General features: G+C 35.7%; 1 pseudogene; it reads right to left on the bottom strand.

Moving 5' to 3' along the window:
* Nucleotides 1-190: 190 nt before the first annotated feature.
* Nucleotides 191-12623, bottom strand: LOC120142045 (annotated as a pseudogene).
* Between the last annotated feature and the right edge of the window lie 635 nt (nt 12624-13258).

Here is a 13258-nt window from a genome sequence, read left to right on the forward strand (position 1 = left end):
ATTCGATACATATATTCTATCATTTTATTTAAAAAAACTGATAAAATAATTGATACGTCCAAGTATTAGGAGGAAAAGGAAATCGCAATCCAAACATGAACACGATACTGACCCTAAAACAGGGAATTCTCGTAATCCACAAAAGGAAAAGGCTTGTCATGATTAAAAGCCAAATTTCTAATGAAAGGAAAACCTTCTTTCAATGGGAAATATTTGAACAAACCTATATATCTAATTCTTTCGTTTTGTTCCTATAACTGGGTGTCATTTTGATTGTTAAGACCACTTGGGCGGGCGGGCGGCGAGTCTCATTCAAGAAGCGGCCAGCCACAGAGATGGATATTGCTTTGCTCTATTGTACACCACTCCATTAGGCCCAATCTACGAATTGCATACCACCGTAAATGTTATTGGCAAACCGGACACCTACTGTGAAGGCCATTGCAAGCGGTGGAACCTGCTTAGCAGCCGGTGATGCTTCTACCAGACGCTCTAATCCGTTAATAATTTGATATCGGGTGTTGGAAGATACCCCCAGGAAAACACCTGATTAAGATGGCAAACCATTAGCAGGATGGAGATCAACAAATAGAACGTCCTATGTTAACGAGTCTCCACAGTAGTTGCTAACTAAACTGTTAACTAGATTTTGTCAACCAATTTTCAAACTAAGAACATGAATAAATGAACAATTTTCAGTTAATCGTTTAAAACCCATTCAAGGGTCAAGTACTGAAACACTCCATGAAATAGTTGTCACGATTAATGGATGAATGGATGATTAAGAAGTACGAGACTGAAGTTAAAAGTTGGAATGTAAGTATGTTAGACGTACCCCAAAGCACAGCACTTTTCACAAGAGGTGGCACAGGAACGTCATCATCTGATTTCCTTATGTTCCTGATCATTTAGAAGATTTATACAAGCAATAATTCAAAACGAAATAACAAAAACAGTCAATACTATTAAAGTTTAGAGATAAATCACATTAAAAATTTAAGAGGTTTGCTCAATTACAAAAATAGAAAAACAGTTGGAAGAAGGAAAACTTAGGGGGTATTCCTCTCAGGGAATGCAATGCTAGGATTAAGTAGGTTTTGCAGGTTTCAAGCCAAAACATTCCCTATATAAGAGAGTTATGAACTCGAACAAGTGGAAAAGCCAATTAGATCTCTGCAAACTGAATTCTAGTCCCAAATCATTTGAGAAACACATTGAACTTTTAGCAGGAATGAACACCAAGAAGGATTTGAGTATAAATGGTGAACCATGAAAAGGTACAAGTATAGAGAGAAAATTGAACCTTTTAGCAGTCATTATGAGATTTGCAATGTCTTGGCCAACAAGACCACAGCCGAACCCTACTGAGCCATACAATACACCCTGGATCCAAGATAAACCAACAAATAAACTAACAACATAGAATGTCATAATACATTTTTTTATAAAAATGGAAAAAATAAGGGATGCTCATATGCTACAGTAGAAGCAGAAGATACAAGTAGGGGAACTGGATGAGGAAATGCAAAGTGCTTTGATCGTGCAAGAAATAGATAACCATACAACAATTATCCGAGGGTTAAACTAAATGCAACATCATATTTAATCGGAAATGGAGCAACATGACCTCCCTGCTTTGACATTTCCTCTAAAAGTCATTCATTATGCAGAGGTACCTTATAAAAATATGTAGCAATCCGCTGTTTCACTGAAAATTTACAACCTGGTCTTTCGGCTTCAAAAACACTGTTAGAGTAGAATAGTTCACATTGAATTAAATTTTTCAATATTTTTTTTACTAGTTAAATCTGCGTAAAGTACAAAAAATGGAATAGAGAGGAGCAAAATGAAATTTTATGTTTTACCTAAAGAACAAATTGTTATAGTATGAAATCTATTCTTTAATCAAACAGCGAGAATGTCTACCAATGATGAGCAAACTCAAAGGAATGCTTAAAATTCAATTTTCAAAATAAGTGATCAGAATTTTATAAGACATAAGTTGTTGGTATGTTACGAAGACCTGCTAGGAAGAGAAGCAGTAGCACGCTGTAAGCTACCAAATAATCATCTGGCTGCAGATGGTTGACCAAAACGAGCATATGGTGCTAACATACCAACCAAAGCAATGTCAACCACTATACCGACCAAAAGGTCCGCAAGGTACAACTCAAACTCTGCCCAAAAATCCTTTCCCCTTTTCTGTATTTCCGCAAATGTTGCACAGCAAGAATCAATTACTAACTGCATCATGATACATCAAACAAATAAGGAAAAATCAAGTGGAAAACTTAAGCACAGAGAAATGCTCAGCATAAACTCTAAGAGACAGAATCACAAGTACATGTTGCTAAATTATAGCAAGGCTTATCAGGCTAATTACAGCATAATGACGAGACAGCAACCAAGTCATATAGTTAATGTTAACGCCTTAACAGTCACTTGGTCAGTACATTAGTAATTTTATAACATGGGCTCATATGGATAACTTTCAGAAATCACTAACATTCATCTAATCGTGTGAATAAACATAAAAACTACACAGAAACCTCTGTTCCAACTTTGAAAAGAAATGAAGGATCTTCTAGCATTCGATTCAGGAGCAAAGTGCAGTACTTGATTAAAAAGTTAAGTGGCCAAACCGTTCCCTGTCAATTTAAAAGGTAAAAGGTGAGAGCATAAAGCGGCTTGTTCATAAAAATAGATCAAAACCATTTAACTGCTGCAGATTTAAAGTAAAACAGAGGAAAAGAAGGAAACTAACAAGAACCGACACATTCTAAGCCACTTTTTATCCTTGATTCGTATTAGTTTTAAATTGAACTAAATCAAAATTTAAAGTACATTTGGCCCCTAAGGATGCTGCTATTCGTGAATAAATACCATAATAAGCAATTGCACTATTATTCAATATCAAATGAAGCCAATTGATCTATTTAGTTCCTTATGTAATCGAGTGTCAGAAATTAATTTATCTATATTCCTTAAAGACAATGATTCCCACTTCTATTTCAGTTAATTTTCCCTCCATTTTCTAAACAATTAAACAAAATCAACGAAAAAATGCAGAAGTTAAAGCCTTTCAAATCCAACCTGTAAATCCAAGTAACGAAGAAGGAATAATTTCCGTAATCCATTACTTTTCGCAGCTTCCAGCATATCCGAAGGCAGCTCCACTCCTCTAGCATTGGCTTCCTTCATCACATCCTCAAACTTCAATATTGGACCAAACTCTCTTTCATCTTCATTGTCACCTTCATTGCCACCTTCACCACTGTCTCCGCCACCAAATGAGCCCCCGCCTTCATTACCTCCACCGCCACCGCCACCGCCGCCGAAGTCATTCTTTTGTTGATCACCGTTTCCGATCTCTAAAACCCTAGACTCATCATCAAATTTACCTTTTACCCCTTCCAATGAACTACTAGTTGTGTTCCCCGCGGAATCCGGTCTAACGCAGTGAACCGCAGCCGCGCGATTCGCGAAAGTCAAACGGTGCGTATAAACTGATGATGGTGAAGTTATTTTAGACCGAGATACGGTATTTTTAAGCTCTTTAAAACAAACGAAAGTCCTAGTTCCGATCTCCTTGATCGTCGCTAAATCGTTACCGGGAAAAGTAGACAGTTTGAAGGTTGCGGCCGATGAAATTGACATGGTAACACCGGGGTTAAAATTTAAAAATTATAAAGTGGTGAATTTAATTTGGTATTTTGAAAGAAATAGTAGGTTAAATTGAAAAATTTCAAAGTTGGCAGACTGTTTTATAAAGTGCAGGAAATTCAGTGGCTAAACTCTTGATTTAACCATTTTTCTTTAGAAGATGATATAACTTTTCCTCTCCCGTGCGTTTATGCATAACATTTTTCAGATTTTCCTCTCCAACTACCCTCCTTTCAACTTCGATCTACTCGTCGTTCGACCTCCGATCGATGAGTCGAAACCACCATCGTATTCATTGTCGAACGAGGAACAAAACCCCTCAAGCCTTTCGTCGTGAATCATCGCAGTTCGTCGTCAATCTAAGTCGGAAGTATCGTCGGTAATAACTCGATTTCAATTAGTTTTTCGTTGATTCACGACGATCCGATGATCCGTTTACGACACCTCCCGCACAATCGTGTTCCTTGCATCGTTCCGAGTCCGCCGGTGTTTTTCGTTTCTCCGTCGTCGCCGGCGAGTGGAGGGGTGCGAAAGTCAAAGTTTCCGACGTTTCGGAATCGAGCTCTCCGCCGTTCAAAAATTTGAACCGAGTTTTGTAAGTGCCTCAATATCGCTTAAAATAAATTTTAGAAATCTTTCCGTGATTTTTAGGACCCGGAAACCGTCACACGGAAATAATTCGAAACTGGTGATATTTTAGTAAATAATTCAATTTTGGTGCTATTTTGGTAAATAAATCGATTTTGTTGCTATTTTGGGAATTAATTCAGTTTTGGCACTATTTTGGGAATTAAATTCTGTTTGGGTGCTATTTCTGTAAAATTCGAGTGGTAGTTTGGTAAATATTTGCAGAATGTGGCTAATTTGATAATTTATTTATGTTAGGGTGATATTTGTGTAAAATGGTCGACTGTTGACGGCGTTGACCATTGTTGACAAAAACTTTAACTGGCTTTGACCGGGCATTAAACAACCTTTGACTTCGACCGAGTATACATATCCTGACATTTTTCGACGTTCCAAATCCGATTCCGCTGTCCGTTTTTCGAAATTCGAACCCGAAGGCCTCGAAAATACCGGTCAAACCCGTTGACTTTGATTTTGACCAAAAATTCCAAAATTTTGAAAAGTCATATTTTATTCTTTCGACGTCCTGAATCCGAATCCGAAGTCCGTTTCGCCAAATTTAAACCCGGTAAGCCGTCTTTCACTGATTTATCACCCGATTTGATCCGTTTATCGCAATTAAGCTCCGTTTCTGATATAATTTATGTTGATATGTATCTGAGGTATTATTGGAAGTTGAATTTAAGATCAAAGACATTCGAATGGAATTTTTATGGTCGATCAGTATTGCACGGAAATCGAGGTAATACTTTACTACCTCTTTATGCTTTATAGAACATGTTGGTATTGGTAAATGCATGAATGGAAATGTTTGGTCTCATATGTGTAATTAATGAAGTTCTACACTCGATCTGAATACGGTAAAAAGGTTCAGTAATTGATTATGGTTCAGATGACTTTTATGAGAAATTAAGGGATTGTTAGAATTAAATTACAAGTTATGTGCTTAGTGATAAAGAAATCAACCTGGATCTGTAACTTATAATTTATTTCATCAAAGGTTAAATGTTAAAGGTATTTGGATGAGAAATTATGAGAATACTCCGGTAGGGTAAAATTACGAAAATACCCTTGTGTTATAAAAAGACAATATTGGAATATGGAAGTTGGATAAGAGGTTTTTACAGACATATTGATCTGATAAAAATATATTGAGGTACATAAGAAATGTTAGTTTTACTTGGATATTTTGGATAACTGGGTTTTAACCCAAGAGGAGTTGAGCAAGATGCTAGAAGTCTGTTAAGGAATCTTTTCAAGATTAGAGAATGTTGGAGAAAGCAATTAACCATAGGATCTTTAAATTATAATTATTTTCGTTAAGAGCTAATATCGAAATTATCTGGTTAAGAAATTACGAAAATGCCCTTGAGAGATAAAATAGTCTAAATTGACCTTGAATGAGAAAGTACTTTGAGGATTTGTACTTAACTCGATTAAGTAAGAATTTAATTGTTAAGATCCTGTCATTGTACAGAAAATTCATGATATTCCGTTTGTAAAATTTGAGAAGACACTTGACTCGAAAATATCCGAATAATGAGTAAATACTTGAAGAATAATTTAATGGGGGTATTTTGCTGTCAGAATTATTCGAAAGGACTAAAGTAAATGATAAGATTTAATTAAATAATAAGACCGGATGGAAGGAAAAGATTGAAATACCGTAGATCTGTAAAATGACCAAAATACCCTCATGACCTATACCAAGCAAATGCCTTGGATTAATTAAAGAATCCAAATAAGCATAGGTATTGGCCTACCTTTAAAAGTAATGGAACACAATTTAAGTGAGTAGATCAACCCTAAAGCTATGTCAATACCTGAATGACATAGATATTACTGGAATGTGTGTTCGTCTTCTTAAGTTTGACTCGATGATAAATTTTGGAAGTATTCAACTTAGTTCAACTCTGGATCGCATCCAGTACTAAGAATTGGACGTTTGCTCGACATATCAGCCACAAAGACCAAATTGAATGGAACGGAAGTGCAGCATGTGTCTGAAAAATCAGGAACGCTTGAATTACTCTGGAAAATCCCGAAGTATCTGGAATGGACTTGAATGCTAAATAAATTAAGTAACCACAAGGACTGAGGATTGAATAAGTGAGTTGGATGAATCTTGAAATGTTAATGAACATATATGATGTAATGTTCTTATGGATTATGAATTACAAAATCAAGTACGTCAGTATTTCATGATATGGTGAAAACGTGAACATGAAATAAAGACATTATAAGATTTATTCAACGTTAATTTCGAAAATGAAATATGAACAAGAATTTGTGGTATTAAAGGGTAAATACCCTGGAAGGAAAATGAATTGACCAGTCGACATAGATTGTTAAGGTTCTGAATCTTCGTTCTCAAGTTGTTCGATTATCCGATCAATTGACATGGATGCAAAGGATTCTGAATACCCTTCTGATTACGTACAACTTCTGAAAATTGTCCGAATAAGATATTATCCTGATAATTCACATTCTGAATAACTGATGATTCCGTCAGTTATTGAACTTTTTACAATAGTGATTCTAAATTCCGACATTCTATCGGTATACTGAAGATCCATATTTCTCTATTTGCTAAGATTATCCAGTACCTTTGAATAATATTTGTAAACTCTGGTGTGTTCCCTACTTATATGAATATTTTATCTGATTTCTGATTTGAATTCTGTTTTGACATCTGATCTGAAATTTGTTCTGATTCCTAACCTGGATTCTGTTCTGATATCTTATCTGAATTATGTTTTGATTTCTGATATCTCCGTTTACGACGGAGAAATGTTTTATCTGGGGGTTTATTGTTGGAGGAAGATTATCTGCAGACTCCTCGGCTTTGTGCTCAGGGTCTAAATGGCATGTGCGGTTGGGTGTATGGTTCTGGGGAACCTACACATTTATGATGTGAACGGATGGGGGTATATATATATATATATGTTTTAAAAGATCTGTATCTTTTTACTGAATTTTTCGGAAACACACTAGAAAACCTATTCTGATCTCCTGAACCTAGACATCCGAAATATTTCCATCTGAAATGAATACTATTTGTTACTACCTGGAATATCCGTTGGATCTCTGCTCAACATAAAGATCTGTAAATATCTGAACCAATAAGGAAAATATGTTTATCTGTACCTGCACGTTTTTCAGCATCATCTGGTAGTTCTGTATTACTGAGCTTTTCGAAGCTCACTCTATTACTCACATTTTCAGGTTAAAAGAATTGTACCAGTGCATCTATCGACTTCAGTAAGGGAGTTCTTCCGGTGATGTTGCAGAGTATGGTACATGTGATTAGGGGGCATGTAATTGTATTTTGATTTATATATATGAGTCTGAAAATATGTTTTATTTTTAAATAGTCAAAACTGATTTTATAAGTTACACGTTTCAATAAAAGTTTTAAATTTTCCGCTATTTTTACAATGGGTCGCTCCGGTGGCCTAAATGTGACACCCTGGATCGGATCTGGTTACCCTTATCGGTCTGTGGGGGTTACATTTAGTGGTATCAGAGCTATGGTTTGAGTCAAAATTTTTCAAGATAAACCGGCCGGTCGAATGTCAAAATATGTCTGATCATTACATGCCCCTAGACTGCAATCGTACCTCTCTGAGCCGGAACTCAAAGGCTGAGTCCCTATCTGTAACGAATAAACCGAAGTTTATATCCATTAAGGCTATACTTGTACAAAAAGGAACATCAGAAACATTTGTCTAAACGTTGTAAAGTACCTTACGAGCCATGTGAGAGTTATTTAACTGAGAAATTCTGACCCGACTCCAGAAATGAAATTGAGATATGTTGTTGCTCTATGAGCCTATTCACGTAACCAAGGCTGAATTGATTTCACAAGGATAAAGTTGGGTTGATTATTTACTTAGATTGAGGAAAAGTCTGATAAGAATGTATACTCAACTGATTAAGGATTAGAGGAGGATTTGTATTTCTGTAAGAGCTACATGAAAGATATGAAATAACTGAGGGAAACTTCATTTCTATAATTAAGTGACCTGAATGAATTTCGAGGACGAAATTCTTTTAAGGAGGGGAGAATTGTAACACCCCAATTTAGGGGCTAAAATTTAAAAATTATAAAGTGGTGAATTTAATTTGGTATTTTGAAAGAAACAGTGGGTTAAATTGAAAATTTTCAAAGTTGCAGACCGTTTTATAAAGTGCAGGAAATTCAGTGGCTAAACTCTTGATTTAACCATTTTTCTTTAGAAGATGATATAACTTCCCCTCCCGTGCGTTTCTACAGAATATTTTTCAGATTTTCCTCTCCAACTACCCTCCTTTCAACTTCGATCTCCTCGCCGTCCGACCTCCGATCGACGAGCCGAAACCACCATCGTGTTCGTTGTCGAACGAGGAACAAAACCCCTCAAGCCTTTATTCGTGAATCATCGCAGTTCGTCGTCAATCTAAGTCGGAAATATCGTTGGTAATAACTCGATTTCAATTAGTTTTTCGTTGATTCACGACGATCCGATGATCCGTTTACGACACCTCCCGCACCATCGTGTTCCTTGCATCGTTCCGAGTCCGCCGGTGTTTTCCGTTTCTCCGTCGTCGCCGGCGAGTGGAGGGGTGCGAAAGTCAAAGTTTCCGACGTTTCGGAATCGAGCTCTCCGCCGTTCAAAAATTTGAACCGAGCTTTGTAAGTGCCTCAATATCGCTTAAAATAAAATTTAGAAATTTTTACGTGATTTTTAGGACCCGGAAACCGTCGCACGGAAATAATTCGAAACTGGTAATATTTTGGTAAATAATTCGATTTTGATGCTATTTTGGTAAATAATTCGATTTTGGTGCTATTTTGGGAATTAAATTCTGTTTGGGTGCTATTTGTGTAAAATTCGGGTGATAGTTTGGTAAATATTTGCAGAATGTGGCTAATTTAGTAATTTATTTCTGTTAGGGTGATATTTGTGTAAAATGGTCGATTGTTGACCGTTGACCATTGTTGACCAAAACTTTGACTGGCTTTGACCGGGCATTAAACGACCTTTGACTTCGACCGAGTATACCTATCCTGATATTTTTCGACGTTCCAAATCCGATTCCACTGTCCGTTTTTCGAAATTCGAACCCAAAGGCCTCGAAAATGCCGGTCAAACCCGTTGACTTTGATTTTGACCAAAAATTCCAAATTTTCGAAAAGTCATATTTTATGCTTTCGACGTCTTGAATCCGAATCCGAAGTTCGTTTCGCCAAATTCAAACCCGGTAAGCTGTCTTTCACTGATTTATCACCCGATTCGATCTGTTTATCGCAATTAAGCTCTGTTTCTGATATAATTTATGTTGATATGTATCTGAGGTATTATTAGAAGTTGAATTGAAGATCAAAGACATTCGAATGTAATTTTTATGGTCGATCAGTAATGCACGGAAATCAAGGTAATACTTTACTACCTCTTTATGCTTTATAGAACATGTTGGTATTGGTAAATGCATGAATAGAAATGTTTGGTCTCATATGTGTAATTAATGAAGTTCTACACTCGATCTGAATACGGTAAAAAGGTTCAGTAATTGATTATGGTTCAGATGACTTTTATAAGAAATTAAGGGATTGTTAGAATTAAATTACAAGTTATGTGCTTAGTGATAAAGAAATCAAACTGGATCTGTAACTTATAATTTATTTCATCAAAGGTTAAATGTTAAAGGTATTTGGATGAGAAATTATGAGAATACTCCGGTAGGGTAAAATTACGAAAATACCCTTGTGTTATAAAAAGACAATATTGGAATATGGAAGTTGGATAAGAGGTTTTTACAGACATATTGATCTGATAAAAAAATATTGAGGTACATAAGAAATGTTAGTTTTACTTGGATATTTTGGATAACCGGGTTTTAACCCAAGATGAGTTGAGCAAGATGCTAGAAGTCTGTTAAGAAATCTTTTCAAGATTAGAGAATGTTGGAGAAAGCAATTAACCATAGGATCTTTAAATTATAATTATTTTCGTTAAGAGCTAATATCGAAATTATCTGGTTAAGAAATTACGAAAATGCCCTTGAGAGATAAAATAGTCTGAATTGACCTTGAATGAGAAAGTACTTTGAGGATTTGTACTTAACTCGATTAAGTAAGAATTTAATTGTTAAGATCCTGTCTTTGTACAGAAAATTCATGATATTCCGTTTGTAAAATTTGAGAAGACACTTGACTCGAAAATATCCGAATAATGAGTAAATACTTGAAGAATAATTTAATGGGGGTATTTTGCTGTCAGAATTGTTCGAAAGGACTAAAGTAAATGATAAGATTTAATTAAATAATAAGACCGGATGGAAGGAAAAGATTGAAATACCGTAGATCTGTAAAATGACCAAAATACCCTCATGACCTATACCAAGCAAATGCCTTGGATTAATTAAAGAATCCAAATAAGCATAGGTATTGGCCTACCTTTAAAAGTAATGGAACACAATTTAAGTGAGTAGATCAACCCTAAAGCTATGTCAATACATGAATGACATAGATATTACTGGAATGTGTGTTCGTCTTCTTAAGTTTGACTCGATGATAAATTTTGGAAGTATTCAACTTAGTTCAACTCTAGATCGCATTCAGTACTAAGAATTGGACGTTTGCTCGACAAATCAGCCACAAAGACCAAATTGAATGGAACGGAAGTGCAGCATGTGTCTGAAAAATCAGGAACGCTTGAATTACTCTGGAAAATCCCGAAGTATCTGGAATGGACTTGAATGCTAAATAAATTAAGTAACCACAAGGACTGAGGATTGAATAAGTGAGTTGGATGAATCTGGAAATGTTAATGAACATATATGATGTAATGTTCTTATGGATTATGAATTACAAAATCAAGTACGTCAGTATTTCATGATACGGTGAAAACGTGAACATGAAATAAAGACATTAGAAGATTTATTCAACGTTAATTTCGAAAATGAAATATGAACAAGAATTTGTGGTATTAAAGGGTAAATACCCTGGAAGGAAAATGAATTGACCAGTCGACATAGATTGTTAAGGTTCTGAATCTTCGTTCTCAAGTTGTTCGATTATCCGATCAATTGACATGGATGCAAAGGATTCTGAATACCCTTCTGATTACATACAACTTTTGAAAATTGTCCGAATAAGATATGATCCTGATAATTCACATTCTGAATAACTGATGATTCCGTCAGTTATTGAACTTTTTACAATAGTGATTCTAAATTCTGACATTCTATCGGTATACTGAAGATCCATATTTCTCTACTTGCTAAGATTATCCAGTACCTTTGAATAATATTTGTAAACTCTGGTGTGTTCCCTACTTATATGAATATTTTATCTGATTTCTGATTTGAATTCTGTTTTGACATTTGATCTGAAATCTGTTCTGATTCCTAACCTGGATTCTGTTCTGATATCTGATCTGAATTATGTTTTGATTTCTGATATCTCCGTTTACGACGGAGAAATGTTTTATCTGGGGGTTTATTGTTGGAGGAAGATTATCTGCAGACTCCTCGGCTTTGTGCTCAGGGTCTAAATGGCATGTGCGGTTGGGTGTATGGTTCTGGGGAACCTACACATTTATGATGTGAACGGATGGGGGTATATATATATATATGTTTTAAAAGATCTGTATCTTTTTACTGAATTTTTCGGGAACACACTAGAAAACCTATTCTGATCTCCTGAACCTAGACATCCGAAATATTTCCATCTGAAATGAATACTATTTGTTACTACCTGGAATATCCGTAGAATCTCTGCTCAACATAAAGATCTGTAAATATCTGAACCAATAAGGAAAATATGTTTATCTGTATCTGCACGTTTTTCAGCATCATCTGGTAGTTCTGTATTACTGAGCTTTTCGAAGCTCACTCTATTACTCACATTTTCAGGTTAAAAGAATTGTACCAGTGCATCTATCGACTTCAGTAAGGGAGTTCTTCCGCTGATGTTGCAGAGTATGGTACATGTGATTAGGGGGCATGTAATTGTATTTTGATTTATATATATGAGTCTGAAAATCTATTTTATTTTTAAATAGTCAAAATTGATTTTATAAGTTACACGTTTCAATAAAAGTTTTAAATTTTCCGCTATTTTTACAATGGGTCACTCCGGTGGCCCAAATGTGACACCCTGAATCGGATCTGATTACCCTTATCGATCTGTGGGGGTTACAGACATTTTCTGAGATCTGCGAAAGGAGATATAGAGTCGAACGATGGCGGGGAATCCAAAATTGGAAGGGAAAGAGATTGAAAGGATAATTAAAGGCCTGGTGGAGTTTTTTTGTTTGGTTTTGAGCTTTGAAGTGAGGAGAGGCAGTGATGAGTTACGCTCAGGTACTCCGCGTGGCAAAATGTGATTACGGCTTGGCAGAGAGGGGAGAAAAGGCTAAATTACATAACTGACACCGTTTGTTTTTAATTTTACCTTTCTAACACCGTTTGACCAATATTTCCAAAACTAGCACCCTTTCTGCTGAGTTGGCAAAGGCGCGTCCCCGGGGACGCGCTTTACCCGTGTTTTCGCTGAGTTGGATGCCACGTGTGAAAGGCGCGTCCCCGGGGACGCGCCTTTGCCATATCAGCAGACACGTGTGGAAAGCGCATCCCCGGGGACGCGCCTTCCATTAAATGTCATAAATGCCCCCATCTATTTTTCCTAACTACCCCTCCTCCTCCCCTATATAAACCCCCTCAACCCTCACTCATTCTTCACACCAAAATCATCTTCTCCTCTCTTATATAACTCAAATTCTCCAACTATTTGAGTTTTAAATTTGTTATTAGTGGTAAGAAATTTATTTTTATGTTAGTATTTTTTTAAATAGTTATTATTTTTTATATTAATATATTTATATAAATATTATTTTTTTATTAAAATAATATTTATATAATTATTATTTATTTAGAATTATTAATTTTTTTTTTGCTAATTATATTGTTTTGTCTACAGTTA

Source organism: Hibiscus syriacus, unplaced genomic scaffold (genome assembly GCF_006381635.1).
Source record: "Hibiscus syriacus cultivar Baekdansim isolate YM2019G1 unplaced genomic scaffold, ASM638163v2 tig00110819_pilon, whole genome shotgun sequence".
NCBI lineage: Eukaryota > Viridiplantae > Streptophyta > Magnoliopsida > Malvales > Malvaceae > Hibiscus > Hibiscus syriacus.